The sequence below is a fragment of the Podarcis erhardii genome (genome assembly GCF_964252035.2).
Source record: "Podarcis erhardii genome assembly, chromosome: 4".
Lineage (NCBI taxonomy): Eukaryota > Metazoa > Chordata > Lepidosauria > Squamata > Lacertidae > Podarcis > Podarcis erhardii.
In genome coordinates, this window is record NC_138508.1 from 33,258,566 (window position 1) to 33,276,589 (window position 18,024).

Consider the following 18,024-nt stretch of genomic DNA (forward strand, 5'->3'; position numbering starts at 1 on the left):
CTGTCACGAACATAATTTCATCACTTCTTTGGACTCCCTCGCGTCTCCCGCTCCCATTTACATCGTTAAAAGTTTTTTCCAAACAAATTATCAACTTGTTTACAATCTCATGTCCACTCATTCAAATATAATCTAGCACTTGTTCTAAAAAAAAAAATTTTTATATTTTCTTTTAGTCTCACTTATCATCAAATTTAAATCTAATTTAGTGGTGGCCAATTTTTTATAATCTAGCATCCTTCTTAACATTCAACCAAATTACAATGTTTTTGTAGATACATCTTGAATTTCTCCCAGTCTTCCTCCATCTTCTCTTCTCCCAGATCACGGATTCTGCCAGTCATCTCGGCCAGTTGCATATAGTCCATCAGCTGCATCTGCCACTCTTCCAGTGTGGGTAGATCTTGAGTTTTCCAGTTTTTTGCGATGAGTATCCTTGCTGCCGTTGTTGCATACATAAAGAATGTTCGGTCCTTCTTTAGCACCTTCTGGCCGACAATACCCAGAAGGAAGGCCTCTGGTTTCTTAGTGAAGGTATACTTAAATACCTTTTTCAGCTCATTATATATCATTTCCCAGAAGACCTTCACCTTAGGGCATGTCCACCAGAGGTGAAAGAATGTTCCTTCATTTTCTTTACATTTCCAACATTTATTATCAGACGAATGGTATATTTTGGCAAGTTTAACTGGGGTCATGTACCATCTATATATCATTTTCATTACATTTTCCTTCAGAGCATTACATGCGGTGAAGTTCAGCCCAGTGGTCCACAACCTTTCCCTGTCCTCAAACATAATGTTATGCCCAATGTCCTGTGCCCATTTTATCATAGCCGATTTAACCATTTCGTCTTGTGTATTCCATTTTAACAGCAAGTTATACATTCTGGATAGTACCTTAGTCTTTGGTTCTAACAATTCTGTTTCTAACTTCGATTTCTCCACCTGGAACCCTAACTTTTTGTCATTTTTAAAAACTTCTTTAATCTGAGCATAATGTAACCAGTCTCGCACCTTATCCTTCATTTTCTCCAAACTCTGCAATTTCCAATTGTCTCCATCTTTTTCTAATATTTCCCAATATTTTGGCCATTTGGCCTCCATATTGGGTCTTTTTCGGGCCTTAGCCTCCAGAGGTGAAAGCCACCTTGGAGTTTTATTTTCCAATAAGTCTTTATATTTTGTCCAGACATTAAACTCTGCTTTCCTGACAATATGGTGCCAATGGCCCATGTAGTCCAGTGTCCTGTTCTCATAGTGTCCAACCAGATGCCTGTGGAACACCCACAAGCTGAAACTTAGGGCAACAGCACTCTTCCCTTCTGTGGTTTCCAGCAACTGATATTCAGAAGTATTACAGTGGTACCTCGGATTACAGACGCTTCAGGTTACAGATGCTTCAGGTTACAGACTCTGCTAACCCAGAAATAATATCTCGGGTTAAGAACTTTGCTTCAGGATGAGAACAGAAATCGCGCAGTGGTGGCGTGGCAGAAGCGGGAGGCCCCATTAGCTAAAGTGGTGTCTCAGGTTAAGAACAGTTTCAGGTTGAGAACGGACCTCCAGAATGAATTAAGTTCTTAAGCTGAGGTACCACTGTACTGCCTCCAAATTTGAAGGCAGAGCACAACCAAAACTGGTGGCTAAAACAACCCAGCTTGTTGCTCTTCATGGCTTTGCGCCATCCTTATTTATTCTCCCTTAAAATACATACATACATACATACATACATACATACCCATAGAAATTAGGACCAGGGATGCTACATATAATCCCAGTCTTCTCTCTCCACCCATTGGCTACATGGGGATATCACAGTAAATTATATTTTAATGAGGCATTAATGAGCCTAGCCTCCTCCTGGACCGCGTGCTCCACTCCCCACCATGAACACCACTTTTGATTCCACTTTTGCTAGCCTGTGGGAAGTCTGCAAGCAGTGCAGTGTAGACAAACACCGGCTCCCTTGGCCTGAAGCGAGATGAGCACTGCAACTCCATAGTCACCTTTGATTGGACTTCATCGTCCAGGGGTCCTTTACCTTTACCTTGTAACAATGCATTGCTCACTTGCAATTCCCAACAACTCGTATTCAGAAGCAATTTATCTAAACTAAAAGCCCTGCATGTTGTAACCTTTTCTCATAGGAAATGTGGCATTCTGTGTGCCACCAAAGTTAATATTTACCTGGCTCAGAATACACATTTGCTCAACTGGTCATACTTAAGTATCATTTCCTCCAGAGGTTCTTCTCCAGTTCAGAATGTAAAATCAGACTATGCATTCAGCGGACCATACATCCAACATTTGCTCAAATTCTCATTGTCTGCTATGAAATAGGTGCACTACAAAGCCAGCTGACCTGTAGGTGTGTGGACAGAAGTTCTTTGCTTTGAACTACAAAGCTGACCAAGCAGCCTTTGTTTGAAGAGTATCTGTGGGCAAAACACTGCAGGAGGTAGGCTGAGATGACCCTTGTGGTCCTTTCCAACTCTACAATTCTATGATTCTCCATTAGGGTTGATTCTCTCCATTTTTTCTTGGAAATGTTTGATGTGGTTGTTGTGGCACAGCCAAAACTTAAAAGAAAGAAAGAAAAAACTTTCTTTTTCCTGGCTGTGTGGGGTGTTTTTTTTTTGGGGGGGGGGGCGTTGACTGAATTTCTCCAGCATGGCTGGTGCTGTGAACTATAATTTCCCAAAGGCAACAGAAAAATATCAAGTTTCCCAAAAAAAAAACATTAGGATTTCTTCAGGAAATTATTTAGAAGCTGCACATCTCCATTGCAAAATAATTTTAAAATGTATTAAGGAATGCATCAGATTTCCTCCCCCAAGCATAGTACTGGGAAAGGCAATTGCTAAAAAGAAAAATGGATGGGCAGTAACTGTAGCATCAGAGTCTTGCTCATACAGTTCTGTTAAGTGGATTACAGATGAGCTCATTCCCAGATGTGGGTCACATTCCATTAAAGGCAGGCTGGGTGCCAAGTGAGAGTGGTGCACGAATGGCAGGCAATGATTGAAGCCATGCACTGTCACTTACCATTGCAGCCGGTGATCTAACCATTTCCTTATATCCCACAAGATTTTTCACCCCACCCTATCAGCCTATGGCAGTCACACCAGTCAGTTCAGCGTAATTCCCCTACTGAGAAAATCAAGGGCAGCAGCAAGATGCAACACGTGGAACCTAACATGCTGCCCTTATCTACCATTGCAGAATAAACTTGATTTTGTGAAATCCTTACTCATTCTGGACTGACACATAGTGGCCAAAAGGGTGAAGAATTAATAATAATACTTTTATTGTCAATGTACAACCTGTGTACAATGAAATTAACTGAAATTACAGAGTAGAGAGGGATGTTACCAGGGTTAGAGGTGTTTGTGTACGTATATAATCTGGATGGAGGGCTGTGTTTGATGAGGAATATGAAATAGAGGCAGAGAGTGGCACTCGGTGGAAAGAGACTGAGTTTCTCAGCTACCTTACATTTTGCTAGTATTTTTGCTGTGTGCTCCATTGTGTTTTGCTCTTGATGCCTTTCATCAAATGGGCAGCCTGATCCACAACCCCTAGTTCTAGCAAAAGTAGCTGGAAAGGAAGAAGATTCAAGTTATATTCACACAAACATTTGCATGAGCTTAGCAGAATCATAGCACACTCGAACCCCTGTTCCTAGTCTGAAGAGGTAAGACATACTGAGAGAGAAGAGCATGTGATCTTAGGTAGGTAGGTAAGTAAGCAGGCAGCTATTCCTATCAGCCACTAGCCTTTGTGCAGGAGTTTGTATTCTATTCCTGTAAATATGTTTTTAATCTTTTTACGGAAGTTTTTCTCTTTGATTATAAGCCTCTCATTGAGTGATTTTGTTATTCAGCAGCATTACAGGTTTCTAAAACAAATACAGTACTGGAGTGGAACCTTCTCCAGCAAGTTTACTCTGCTATTATGGAACAAATTACTATGTTCTAGCTTGAAAGCAAACTAGAAAAGAATTCTGGGATATCCTTGCATGGTTTCGCTGAACACAATGCACCTCACAGAATTGATCGGTGGAACTTCTTACAGAACTGAAGTGTTGATTAGGCTTGCCATACGTCAGAAAAATTCCTGACATGTCTTGGTTTTCGGGTGTAAAAATGGTGTTGGTGGGAATTCTGCTGAACCAGTAAAATGTCAGGGGAAAGCCAACACGATGGGAAAAGCTGTGGAAACAGCTCAAAAACCTTAAAATCCCTACTTTTGAGGTAGGTTTCTCCAAAAAAAGCTTAACAATTTTGGGGTCTTCCTAAAAGAAGCTCAACAACTTTGCGGGTGTCAGGAATTTTACTTTTTGAAATATGGCAACCCTACTGAGATGCTGTTACTTGGTTCTTTTTGAATGAACCATTGCTATGGGTTTGTTTTCTATATTGCAAGTCTCTTTCATGCAAGCAACATAAAAATTAAAACCTAAACTTCATTCAGCAAAAGTGGTGACTGGTACATAAAAACTGTGTGATCAGGAACTCCCTCAATAACACATGCAGTACAAAAATGTATATACACTGTTTTCAACATCACCTTAGTCCTATTGACAAAAATGTCACTTAAATGGCTTAAAATTAAGTCTTTCAATTTAACTGACATTAGGCTTCAGTCTTTATGGGGTATTTCTCTTATGCATAACTGATGTCCAATCTGAGACCTGGAACAGTGCTAGCTGCTAATCTATGAAGGTAAACAATTAGAAACTATTCGTAGTGGCTGGAATGTTGTCAAGCAAACAGGTGAAGTAGCCTGTAATTGTGTTCCCCTCATTTCTCCAGAGATGAGAAGGGTCAAGGAGAGCAGCATTTAACACACAGGTCTGATTCCTTTTGGAAGGAGGCCACTGGAGGCTTATTTCCATTTTGAAATATTTATGTTTATTTATAAAATACACAGGCCAAGTGACCGTGGAGTGATTAAGTTGTGCCTCTTCCTAACAAGCAGACAAAGTACATTGCCCTTACATCAAGTCTCCAAGCCCCGTCCGCAAATAATGTTGTCAGCTTACTGTACCTAAAGCTCAGCTCCCTGTGTGTTTCTTGGTTTCACTCTGGAAGTAATCTGCTGCTCTTTTCACACACAAGATACCTTGCCCCCTCCTTCTACCAATGTGGTAGAATCTAAATGAGACATCTCCACCCATCGCACATCCTCCTTGGATCCCTCTCTGACTGGCCTTGCATAATATTCACCTTGAATAGGAAGGGGGCTTTTCTCTTCCACAGCAAAATGCCTTGGTCTAGCCCTGAGATGCATTCTGATAGGACCTGATTTTCATTACACACAAAAACAACTTGTTGGCTGGCTCTCTAATCTGGGCACCACCTTGTCCTCCAGTTGAATGGCACAGACCTAGACAGGATGTGCTAGTGCCAGTCTCAAGGGTTATAAGAACTTACTATGTCAAGGCTCTCCTGCTTAAATGCTTACCTGCCTCTCTGACTCCAGCATTATCAAAATAAGAGAGCTGGTTTTAAAAATGCCCTGCATGTCATGATATCCTGTCTAGTCCACCTGATTACTCTTTCTCCTGCTCAGGCATAGCAAAATGATACAGAGTGCACTTGCATTCCCAGCTCATGGGTTATCAACAATGACAACATCATTCCACCTGATTCACTGAGCTTACCAGAGAATTTAGTTTATGAATAAAATGCCCCTGTTTTATAATGTTCCAGGGCAAATGGCAACAAGGCAAATCAATCCACTTCTTTTGAAACAAACTAGAATTAGAAAAGGAAATCAGTCTGGTCTTGACCAATTTCACTTGGCTTTTTAAAAGCACAGCTTTATTCATCCAAATGGGCAGTCAACAACAAAAAAAGATCTGGCATGCTGTGAAATAGGTTGAAAAAGCAGACACATTTTCCTGAAATATTCAAGCAGCAGGGGCTTAATACCATCTGGTGTTTCAGTGTGCTGTGTCTCTCTCAGGCTCAAACTTCATGTTACACAGAGTTCTGTGGGGGGTTTCTCCCCCACTTCACATATTTCTATTTTAACCAAAGCAGCCTGAGCAAATAGATTCTCACTGAAGAAAAGTGAGATGCATTGTTCCTTCCCCTCTTGCAAAATTTCAGCTCAAAATGTGAGTTCAGCACATGCTTTACATCAGGAGTGTGAAACCTCCAGCCCATGGACCACCCTAGGTCCTCCAGGCATCCCCATTCTGCCCACCAGGCCATTTGGGGGTGATCACCAGGTGGTAGGGTGGATAAGGGTGGAGCTCCAAAGAAAGAATCAGGAGGTTAAACTGGGCTCCTGGTTGTTCCTTTGCTGAAGCAAAGCATGCTCTCATCCACTCTAGACTCCATCAGGCCTTGTCGGCCTCACCAATGGTTAGAGTCATAGGTATCAACTCCTATGAGTCAAGGTCTCCTCACCCCCACAAAAAAAAAAATTGTTGAGGGGGCCAGCCCCCCCCCCCAAGTTGGTGGGCATTGCTATTCAAATGGTGTACGTGCACCTCATCTTGTGATCGATTATGTGGGGTGGGCCTTACCTGCCCCCTCCAATGTTTTATTCAAGTTGGCACCCTGGTTAGAGTAGATGGGATTCAGAGTCCAATACCATCTGGAGGGCAACAGGTTCCCCATGCAAAGGTCTCCCCACCTTGCTGAAGCTCCTTTAAAAGAGAGTACTATTATTTTCTTCCTTATGGTACTCTCTTTCTCCCTCTTTCGAGCTGCCGTCAGATTGCATTTTATTCGGTAAAGCATTCTAGGTCATAGCATATGAAAGACCTTTTGTGAAATATATGTCAGTGTTACTTCACAGTTACTTCAGATGAACAGGGACAACAAAAAAGGTTGTCAGAGTACAGAAAGAAAAGCTCACATCTTATATTTAATTACACCGAGGGTTAAATGAATCTGCTTGACTCTGTTTTTCTTTGCTACTGGAGCTCCTTTCCAGGGCATTACATTGTACCACTTCTTTCTCCCTCTTCAAAGCCCTGCTCAAAATCCAGCTCCCCCCCCCCATAAAGCCTTTGGTTTAAACCATTCAGTTTTCACCCCTTACAGAAACTAAACCTAAAAAGTACATATCTGTTCCTTCCCTGCTACCCTTGCCACCTTGATGTTCATTGGGGCAGAAATCTAGCTCGTTTATGTTACTCTGTAAAGCACTGTGCACTGAGAGTAATGTATGAATAGAATTACTCTCTGAAGTGGTAACTACGTAGTACTCTATTTTAATGCTACATTTACTGGATCTTGAGTAATTCACGGTTCCTCCAGACTGTTACTGTTCTGCAGGAGGGATTTCAAGCACATTCCAGAAATTTGGGTTTGTGCAGTTAAAATAGATTTAAGTGCTCTGTTGGCCTACTGCAACGAATTCACTTCAAAAGCAACAACAGACTTTTTGTGGTTTGGGAAATGATGGGGAAATGTATTGGAAAGTGTGGGGTGAAGAAATGATTAACAGAGGGATGTGTAAACACCCTGCAAGCAAATCAGAATGGAACACTCATTGTCATAAGTAACCACCGTGTAAACAAATCAGAATTAATTCTTCATAAAGACAGGAGACGATCTAACCTCCATGTAAGCTTTGTGCAAGCAAAACAGGATGAATCCTTAATAAACAGATTGTCTGGAGCAGCCCTTATTTTCAACCAATACTCAGACACAGGGGTATTTGACATCAAGAGGTAGATGAAAAATGGAAGCTTCTAGAAATAGCCTGGTTCAGCATGACATGACACTCTGTAAGGATTTGTGCGGGGGGGTGGTGGTCATCTATCCATCTCTCTGAATTTTATTCTGGGATTTGTGGGACCGAAATAACATGGCAGCATCATTGGCAGGGCTCATAGCGAACTTTGTCTCTCTCTTTCCTTCTCTCTTCTTCCTCCCTCTTCCCCTCACCCGCTTTCATTCATTCACATGCAGAGAACACCCCCGCCCTCTCACTCCTGTCCTCCCACAGCTCCCACAACCGCCACCACCTTTACATCATGCTCGAGTCACCATGGAAACCATAACACAAGCAGCTGGCTGCTGTGCTGAGGATGCCAAGAATTCTCAGAGAAAAGTCACTGGCAGTAAGGCAGCAGCAGCAGCAGCAGCAGCAAAAGGGCATGAGACCTTCCTGGAAGAGGACTTATTTTCTACCCTTTCAAAGATGCTGCTGGATTTAAAGAGGCGACATCAGTGAGCAAGGAAAAGCAAAGTTCAGATGAGTGACACCCAAACCTTCTCCAGTATATGAGGATTACATCAAACGGCTCTCCATCTCTTGGTGAAAAAGAGTTTTTTATAATAGGGCTGCCACATTTTGGGGGGTTCCCAGGTGGGGTCTTGATATTGCAGGTAGGTCATTCAGACAACAGCAGCTAGACCGGTTGAGGAGAGCCACAGCAATAGCCTACTGCCAGGAGCATCACTACAGCTAACCAACAAGGTGAGGGCAAGGGGACAGTATGCAATGTACAGCCCCAACCTCACCCCTGCCTCACCCCTCGCCAGCTTCCCTGTCCCAGTAAGCATCAGTGAAGCTGCTGCCAGGAGGCTATTGTGGCAGCTCTACCCCACTGTGCAAGCTGCTCCTGCATTTAATAATTACAAACAGATTGTTGGCAACAGGTTGTTTTGTTTTAAACTTATTTCAGTGTTCCTGGAAAGGGTACATCCAGTTAAACTGGGGGGTGGGGTGCAATACAAGGTAGCATTTTGATGCCAATGACATCATGTGGCTGCTGCAAAAAATAATTGCATGCCCAAGGAGCAGCCATCCCACACTAAACACCTGTCTAGAAGTACCTTTTATTTCACCAGCATCTATTCTTAGAGGCCTCCTTCTATGTCTGAGCAGTCCAACTTTTCATACCAATTGGGCTGCAATAGTACTTCAATATGGAACCTGCAGGTGACACGTTGCCTTGTCACACACGAAGGGAGAGCAAGGCCAAAATTTGATGCTGCCCCCAGCCTTCATGCTGCCTTCCCAAAGCTGGCTAAGTGAGGTGCCAGGCTTTAGGAAGGAGGTGCAAGGCTCCTAGATCTGTCCCACCCCCTTCCCAAAGATGGAAAAGTGCTAACTAGGCTTTGAGAAGGAGGCTCAAGGACTCCAGAACCCTGTCAGAACCTTCATGCCCCTTTCCCAAATTTGAGTTCAAGGCCTCCTTACTCGGCTTTGGAAAGGCAGTGCAAGGGCTTGGGAGGAGTATCAAATGTTGATGAAGGCCTCCAAAAAAAGGCCTCAAGGGCTGCATGTGTCCCTTGGACCACGTGTTGGACCGCCTTGCTCTATGGGTTTGATATGAAAGTTTACTATATCCAGCACAATTGCTGTTACTGGTTATTGACTTTCTAAAGCGTAACAGTGAGTCTGAACTCTTGCCAGACAACAACTACTGGTAATACAGGTCAGCCATAGGAAAGCTCCTCTGCTTAACCACAACAAGCAAACCAAAGAGCTGTTAGATACTCAAAGGGAACCAAGAACTGTATTCTTAAACTGCTAGCCAACAGCCATCCAAAACTACTAGGTTACACAGATGCTGCCTGGGAATAGACCACTAAAGCAAATAGAAGGAGTGTCAGAGTCAAGGAAAGTCTGGTTTTGTGGGGGTTAGTAGTTTTCCTGTGCTAGAACCCCAAATCAACTTTAATTTTGCTACCTGAGCTTAACCACGTGTGTTCAAATCCTACCTCAAAATAACAACAGTCAGGAAGGACTCTCTCTTTCAAAAGTTTTTGTTTTACCCCACTATTTTGAGAACTTTTATACTTTAATACTTTAAGTAGTTACTCTTCATAGGCTGCATGTTCTTCCTCCCTTGTGATGAATCAATTCAAAGGAGAATATCATAGCAGCATGCCTGTTACCCATCCCTGTTCAGTGGAAAGATCCCAGACATTGTGGGCTGTTGGGAGTATTGTGATAATGCAGTAGGCGTGGCACACTTTTTGCTCATGCAGAATTACGTTTATGGCTCACCTCAGTCAGCTTTCTGCATGACTCTAACCTTGCTTTCTGCTTTCCCAGAACTTGACAGCTGGATCATCCCCTAATGCACAGATATGTGGATTTTGCTTTTGCTGCTGCTGCCCGACGTCACTTCCCAAATGTCTCTCATTCATTGCCATTAGTTAATTAGAAGATTTCATGCAATCTAATAAGAGTGGCTGTTAGGCAAAGCACGTCTCAAAACTGCCTCGGATAGAAAATGTCAGGTGTTGCCTTGCCAGCTCTGTACTGTATAAAACTCTTGCATTCTGTTCATTCTGCTTGTGGAATGCTCTTAATATACAAAGTAAAAAATCAAATATTCTGACAAAAGCGTCTTGCCCACCCATCAGACACTTATTCACAGCACATTTGCATTTAAATGTTAATTTTTTAATTCAAACAATTTATAAAATCAAGCTGTGCTGTACAGTATTTGACTGTGTCCTCTAAGATCACCATTCTCCTTGAAGGTCTGAAGTCACATCACAATGATGCCACTCTCTTTACTGGTCCTTATTGTCATTCAAGCTGCTGCAGATGACCCTCTTGACTTTGGCTGATCAGGAAACCAAGACGTTCTCTATCCAAACAGGACTTTGGCATAACAGTGAACCACACATTTGTGATTTCCAGGAATGCATATGCTCATCTGCAAAACCACTAATTATCTCAGAGTGCAATGCTACTCCTGAGCATGGCATACTTTTGAGAGGCAAGTCCACCTTTTTCCCCTCTGTCTGCAAGGGTTCTCACTCCTATTAGATGCTTTAGTGGCCTCCCTCCCCTTTTTCTGGGACCACCTATAAGAATTATGTTAATTAGAAAGCATAGATTAGGCAGCTGTGATTGCTGAAGAATGAAGTGACCATAATGGTTGAACTATATTCTGGAAGTCATTACAATGAATATATTACTTAACCCCTCCGAGAATGTAATTAAAGGCCTTTCAGCTTGCTTTCTGATAAAGCAGGGAGAGGCATAAGGAGACAGAGTGGATTTAATTAATACTGGGCTTTATAGTAAATCACTATTTTCAACTTAATTAATGAGTATTGTGAATACAGTATGGCTGACAATCAAACAAGAGGTACTGTATACAGGTAATCAGCATCTTTCACACATGTGCACACACTCACTTCACTTTTATTTGCCCATTTTGCGCACTTGTGGCACAACTCAGATCATAGCTGGCCTCTCTCTGTGGTCTATTGGGGTGGCTTTTGATGAAACCGCCAAGACCGAGGTCAGAGAGGGAAGCAACCAAGTGTGACTGCAAAAGGTTTGATGTGTAGCCCTGCACAGCCTCACCATGCCAGAACCAAAACACTACATGTGAAGCATGTACCCTACCACTCAGGAGCTGCCTCCATCCCAGTGCACAAGGTGTCGTTTTTGAGGATTGCTGCACAAAGTGAAACTAATGCAAAGATACCCTTGTAAGGCCTGCAAGTCCTGTTCATACTAGCTACAATTAAAAGCTCCTCCCGCCCCCTCTCTCTTTGCCCCTATTGGGTAACTGACTTCTTATTAACTTAGTGTTAAGTCAGTGAACAGGGGTTACTGTGTTTGCAAGGTCCCTGCCTAGACACTGAATTCACACTTTTAAATGCTCTGAGTGACTAAATAAGCTTGGAGAAACGGGACCTTTTGTACTTATGCCAATCTTCTTTTCCATCCTACACACACAGTCTGAAGCTAGCAGGATCCTAATTTTAAAACAATTTTGTTCCATATTTAGGGGATTCAGTTATCTGTGTAAGCATTAGTTACAAGAAAAATCTTGATATCTATGTAATTAAAATACTATTTTAATATTTCATTAACATAGGCAAGATTATGTCCCTTCCTGCTTCCTCGCTCGGCAATTTTCCATAGACAGAAGTAGCTGGAATATTGCGTGGTACCATGTCTATTCAGAAGAAACACTGTGACCTACACATCTGCCCCTGACCTTTAGTTGGATCAATAAAACTACAAATTGGTCTTTTCTTATCCTTGGCACTTTAGTAATAAAATCCCCATTGAAATGAAATGAGGCTCTGAACTTTATCTCTTTGTGTTGTTGTGAAGATACCTGGGAGGTGGGGAAGGAGACTGACGGTGATTCAGGCAGTAAGCTGAAGGGTCCTCCCCTACTCACAGCAACTCCGCAGTTTATATTCGGTCCCTATAGGACATCATTATCAGCTTTGTATCCACACAGCTTGCCAGCACTTCCAGAACTGAAAAGTGGGGGGGGGGGAGAGAGAGATGCAGCTCAGTTCCTTTCTACAGCATTGTCTTCATTCTCTTTAATCCTCTTTTCTGAGGTTTTTTTTTTTTTGTCCCTGTTGGGGCAACAAGATTGAGACTATTTTGAAAACCGAGTTCTATTTTCTCCATAAAGGGGCTGCAGAGCTTTAACATCATCATAAATAAAAATGAAAAATACTGTTAGTATTTTTGGTATGCTATGATGATGATGGCGATGATGATGATTTATTACATATATCCCACCCATCTGACTGGGTTGCCCCAACCATACTGGGCAGCTTCCAACATAATATAAAAACTCAGTGAGACATCAAACATTAAAAACTTCCCAATACCAGGCTGCCTTCAGGTGTAGTTGATTATCTGTTTAACGTGTGATGGGAGGGCATTCCACAAGGCACATACCACTATTTTGGACTATGGCGTCAATTTATTTTTTGCATTTTTATGCTGCCTTTTCTTCAAGGAGCTCAATGGTTCTTCCCCCACTTTCATCCTCGTAACAACCTTATGAGGTAGGGGGACGGATTGTGCCTGGCCCAAGGTCACCAAACTATTCAAGGCCAAATTCTTATCTCATATACTTTTTCCAGCAGAAGATAATCTTGCTTTTTTTTCAAATCAGTTGGCTTATTAATGTTTTTATTGTCAATGATGTTCATCTATTAAATGCATCCAACAAAAAGGGCCCTTACCCATAAAAGCTAGTCATAAAAGCAAATGCAACAGTATCTTTGTTATGCCAACTTTCCTCAGTCTAGTACCTGCCTGATGCTGTTGCGTTCTAACTCCTGTCAGCCCCGGGCAACACAGCCAATGGTCAGAGGTGATGGGGGTTGTACTCCAAGAACATCTGGGGGAGGCAGACTTCCTCCTTCAGATGTTACAAGGATTTTCCTGTTCTACAATAGCTATTGCAGCTATTGTAATTTGACTTCCCTTCCTAGCAAAAACAAAATCTGAAACCTGCAAAATAAAAAGAGCTCTGCTGCCGAAGATGTTCACCCTCATGAAATATGGAGGGCGAGGAACCCAGAGAAGCTGTGGAAAGTATTCAAGCCATAGGCTCTGATATGTGGGGGACGGGGTGGAATTGAAAGGTAGTGAAAAGAGGAAATGGAAGATGGAGATGACATCGACTGTGGCAAATGACATATCAAAATGATCAGAGTTGAAGGACAATGTTTAGTTGTGCACAACCCTGCAAGTGGACCCAAGATTGGATTTTTCTATCATGAACCAATGGGGAGACTCAAAGGCAAGGGAAGATGAGGGGGTTGATTGACCGAGCAAGGAAAACGTTAGCAACCCTTTTCCTTTGTATTAAGAATTGCTGGGGATTTGCTAGCATCTGCCTGAGTGCTCTGAGTATCTGCTGACTTCACTGAGTGGTGAGGTCACTCCATGCTTTGCAGAATGACAAACTTGTAGACTGGAAAAGGTATTAAGATGCAAATGATTTTTGTGTTTGTGGGAGAAGACCACACAGACTATGCAGGCAAGGAAGAAGAGTTAATTGAGTGTGGGAGAAGCAAGATATATAGAACTTAGTATATATGTGCACAAGAGTGTGTAAGTGAGGGAATAACACTGCAAAAATTGAAGCAATAAATCATACCTGAGACCTCCCTGGAGGTCTATAAATAGGAAACCCAAAGCATTTCCTTCTATTTATTTTATAAGTGCAATAAACTTTATCAGCTTTTAGTATTGGAAACTCCTGCAATATTGATGTGCTCTTTACTTTAGAAGTTATTTGGAGGTTGGCATCTAGAGGCTAATGAAAAAAATGGAATTGGGGACATGGGAAAGAGGGCTTTTTCCTCTTTAGTAATAAAAAAAATACAGCCTTGCAGTGATGCTCTTTCCAGGATTTCCTGTAACCTGATCGAACCAGACCCTTCATAGAATGCTAGGTATATTACTCAGGAATATTTACTTTTGAGAAGCCCCTCGTGTTCATTACCTAAGACTGCAATCTTAACTAAGCATAGATACTAGGGAATAAATTCCACTGAACTCAGTTGGACTTACTTCTGAGTAGCATAAGTAGGGTTGCACTGTGAGCAAATAACATACATGTTTTTCAATCTCCATAAGGAAGTGTTTGCAAAGCTAATGGATGCCCAGCATTCCTGTTCCTGTTATATATATATTGTCTTTCAATTATTTGACCAGAGCAAATCTTTACAAGGGTTTTACACATGCCACAGTCTGATATAAGCTTGCAATGGAACTGAGCTGGCTTTGGCCAATGTAATAGCAAGTAAAGATGGATCAGCTAGTTTAGATATATTAAAGACACTTCCAGTACTGAAGCTACCCTTTCAGGCCAGCATGATCTTTAATTTCCGCATGAAGAATGTCAAATATTCTTCAGCAGGGATGCAATAATGTACCCTTGAGCTATTATCTCATAGCCATCAAATAGAACCTCTGGATCATGAGTAAAGAATTGCACATTTTTGACACTGTGCAGATTTAGTCCCTGGTCAGAAAATGTTAGTAGTCACTACTAAAATAAATTAAAATTTAATTAGCACCCTCTAGATTTGCCAAAGTATTTTAAAAGTAGAACTCGGATTAAATTGAGCACAATAATATATCTCTGAATATTTTAGCAGGAAAGATAGACATGAACAAGCAAAAATGGTTTTAGAAAACTCAGTGTATTGGCACTATTCAGTACCATACGGTGGCAGTTGGAAGGTAATAAAGAAGAACTGGAGCTTAGTGGTAGAGACAGTGTTACCTCAGGTTACATACGCTTCAGGTTACAGACTCCGCTAACCCAGAAATAGTGCTTCAGGTTAAGAACTTTGCTTCAGGATGAGAACAGAAATCGTGCTCCGGCGGCGCGGCGGCAGCGGGAAGCCCCATTAGCTAAAGTGGTACCTCAGGTTAAGAACAGTTTCAGGTTAAGAACGGACCTCCAGAACGAATTAAGTACTTAACCTGAGGTACCACTGTAATGCGCTTTTAAAGCCAAAGATCCCTGGTAGGGTTGAGGGTGATCCCCATCTGAAGTCCTGAAGACTGCTGCCAGTCAGTGTGGACAATACTGAGTTAGATGGACAAAGTCTCTGACTCATTATAAATCAGCCTCCTGTTTTCCTTTTTAAAAAATGTCATCTGTTATGTTTTAAAAAAAGAAATAGAGCTGATGTAAAGGAAATTAACTATTTGGTATTTTACTATGCTGTTTTGAACTAGTTAGAAATTAGTTATAAATATTAACCCCATAATCCCTCAAAAGTTTGTTTGGAGGTTATGGGACTAACTTGGATCCATCAGAACCTCTCAGGTGGGCACCATTGCCATTACAAGAGAACAAGGGAGACCACCATGGTGAGTTCTAGCACCTCTTTTTTCTAGAAAAATAGCACTGGATATAGGCATCTTCTGCGCAGACCAGTAATCTGTTGATAAAAGGCAGCATTAGCCATTCAACCCTCACAAAGTGTGGCAATGCAAAGAAAATTGATCACCTGGATCAGTTTCAATCTAGCTTCTGCTGAAAAATATAGGCTTGGAAATGAACACGGGGCACCCATCCCTCCTGATTCCCCTGTGTTTCTTGATGTCTTTCCATGCCTTCTGAGCTGCCTTGTTGGGCGGGCACTGTGCTCTTGGTGGCCGTGCAGAGGAACGGCTGACTTCAGCATGTGGCATGCAAAAAGGGTCCATATTATTTTCTCCATGTTACTCGAAACCAGGGCTTTTTTCCGGGGGGGGGGTTCTCAGGAGCTCCATTCTAGCACCTCTCAGGTGGGCGCTATTGCCATCCTAAGAGAATGAGGGAGGTGGTCATGGTGAGTTCCAGCACCTCTTTTTCTAGAAAATAGCATTGCTCGAAACCTACTTGAAACCACTGGGTGAGCTCATCCAGAGATTTGGGTGATGATGTCATCATCTTCCAAATGCTAAGAACTAGGATGAGGACAACAGATTCATTGCTACCATTTATTTTCAAGCCAACATTTTGTTCTTTGCCGTTTGCCCTTCAAGGAGTCTTTGCCCAGGGTATAGGTCTTTCTCCATGGAATGCAGGAGAGCAGATAATCTGGGCAGCGTAAGATCACTGCTTCCAATCCTGCCTTTCCATCTTTGAAAAAGATTCTAATTGCTCCCCCACTCCTCTAAGTCTCCAATGAGATGCTGAAGGCGTCTCCTAATTAAAGCATGTGCGATTCCCGGTTGACACGGTGGCGCCAAGGCTCAAAACTGTCCCATTTCCACATCCTCCAGGGACGGAATTGGCAGGTTCAGACACCTAGAAGCTTCTTCTGTGACAGACCTTCCCATGTGCGCTTCAGTGCCTTTATTATTTGTGTTTTCGCCTGTGTTAATTTCCCCTTTCAAGACTGCAGGCAAAAGAGTGGGGGGTGAGGCAGGGGAGGTCATTCTGCAGCTGAAGTGAAGATGCCCTAGAGGAATGGAAACGCGTAAAGCTGCTGGAGGAGGGGGGAGTACCAACAAGTTCTGAGACCAGGATATGCAGAGTCCCAGGGGGCACAAGGCATATTTCCGTTTGACTTGTGCTTGTCACTCATGGAAACTAAGTATACTGCTCCACACACACATGTACCTATGCATCCTGCACACAGCACTGTTCATAAGCCTCCATCAACAGCACAGAGGGCATTTTTCTCCCACACAGACCCATTTCATGCACAAACACCCTTGTGTGTTCAGAGCCCATCCAAGTGCTAGTCCTGATTAGGCTTCACTGCCTAAAACAAAATCCTTTGTCTCTTTAGGAAATTCACTGTTGGCAAGCTTTCCCCTTATTCATAAGGTAAAGGTAAAGGGACCCCTGACCATTAGGTCCAGTCGTGGCCGACTCTGGGGTTGCGGCGCTCATCTCGCTTTATTGGCCAAGGGAGCTGGCGTACAGCTTCCGGGTCATGTGGCCAGCATGACTAAGCCGCTTCTGGCGAACCAGAGCAGCGCACAGAAACGCCGTTTACCTTCCCGCCGGAGCGGTACCTATTTATCTACTTGCACTTTGACATGCTTTCGAACTGCTAGGTTGGCAGGAGCAGGGACGGAGCAATGGGAGGAAGAGTTTGGATTTGATATCCCGCCTTTCACTCCCTTTAAGGAGTCTCAAAACGGCTAACATTCTCCTTTCCCTTCCTCCCCCACAACAAACACTCTGTGAGGTGAGTGGGGCTGAGAGACTTCAGAGAAGTGTGACTAGCCCAAGGTCACCCAGCAGCTGCATGTGGAGGAGCGGAGACACGAACCTGGTTCCCCAGATTACGTGACTACCGCTCTTAACCACTACACCACACTGGCTCTCCTCGTCGTGGGGATTCGAACCACCAACCTTCTGATCGGCAAGTTCTAGGCTCTGTGGTTTAACCCACAGCGCCACCCATGTTCCTTTCCCCTTATTCATAGTAGTAAGCAAATAGCATATCCACAGAAAGCAAAACTTCCTGCATGACCCTTTTTTGCTTGCTCAGTCCGGGATGTGACTAGAAGTAGTTTAGGCATTGCAAGAATAGCTGAGGGAAAGCAATACACAAGCACTTGTAGGATTGGTAGTTCTTCTTTTAAGAGAATCTGCACATGTCTCATCCTGGCAAGATGCACCAGTTTTCAGTGGGACGGGGAGCGGGGAGAAGTGGTGTAAGTTCCCCTTTGAACCTCACAAAACACTGCTTGCCAAATGCAAAAATGATTGCTCATTCAGCTAGCAGTGTTTCTTCAATGACATCTCTAAAAATCAACAACACACATTTCTTTTATTAAATGTTTACATGCC

General features: G+C 42.8%; 1 protein-coding gene and 1 long non-coding RNA gene across 2 annotated transcripts in view; both read left to right on the forward strand.

Annotated features, from left to right (window-relative positions):
• Window positions 1-18,024, forward strand: part of ZBTB20 (zinc finger and BTB domain containing 20) — a 633,941-nt gene that overhangs the window by 18,737 nt on the left and 597,180 nt on the right. The gene's annotated exons all lie outside the window — the stretch shown is intronic.
• On the forward strand, window positions 8,053-12,030 carry LOC309340681. The gene is made up of 2 exons (XR_014156067.1): window positions 8,053-8,285; window positions 11,827-12,030. It is a non-coding gene; the product is annotated as an uncharacterized lncRNA (long non-coding RNA).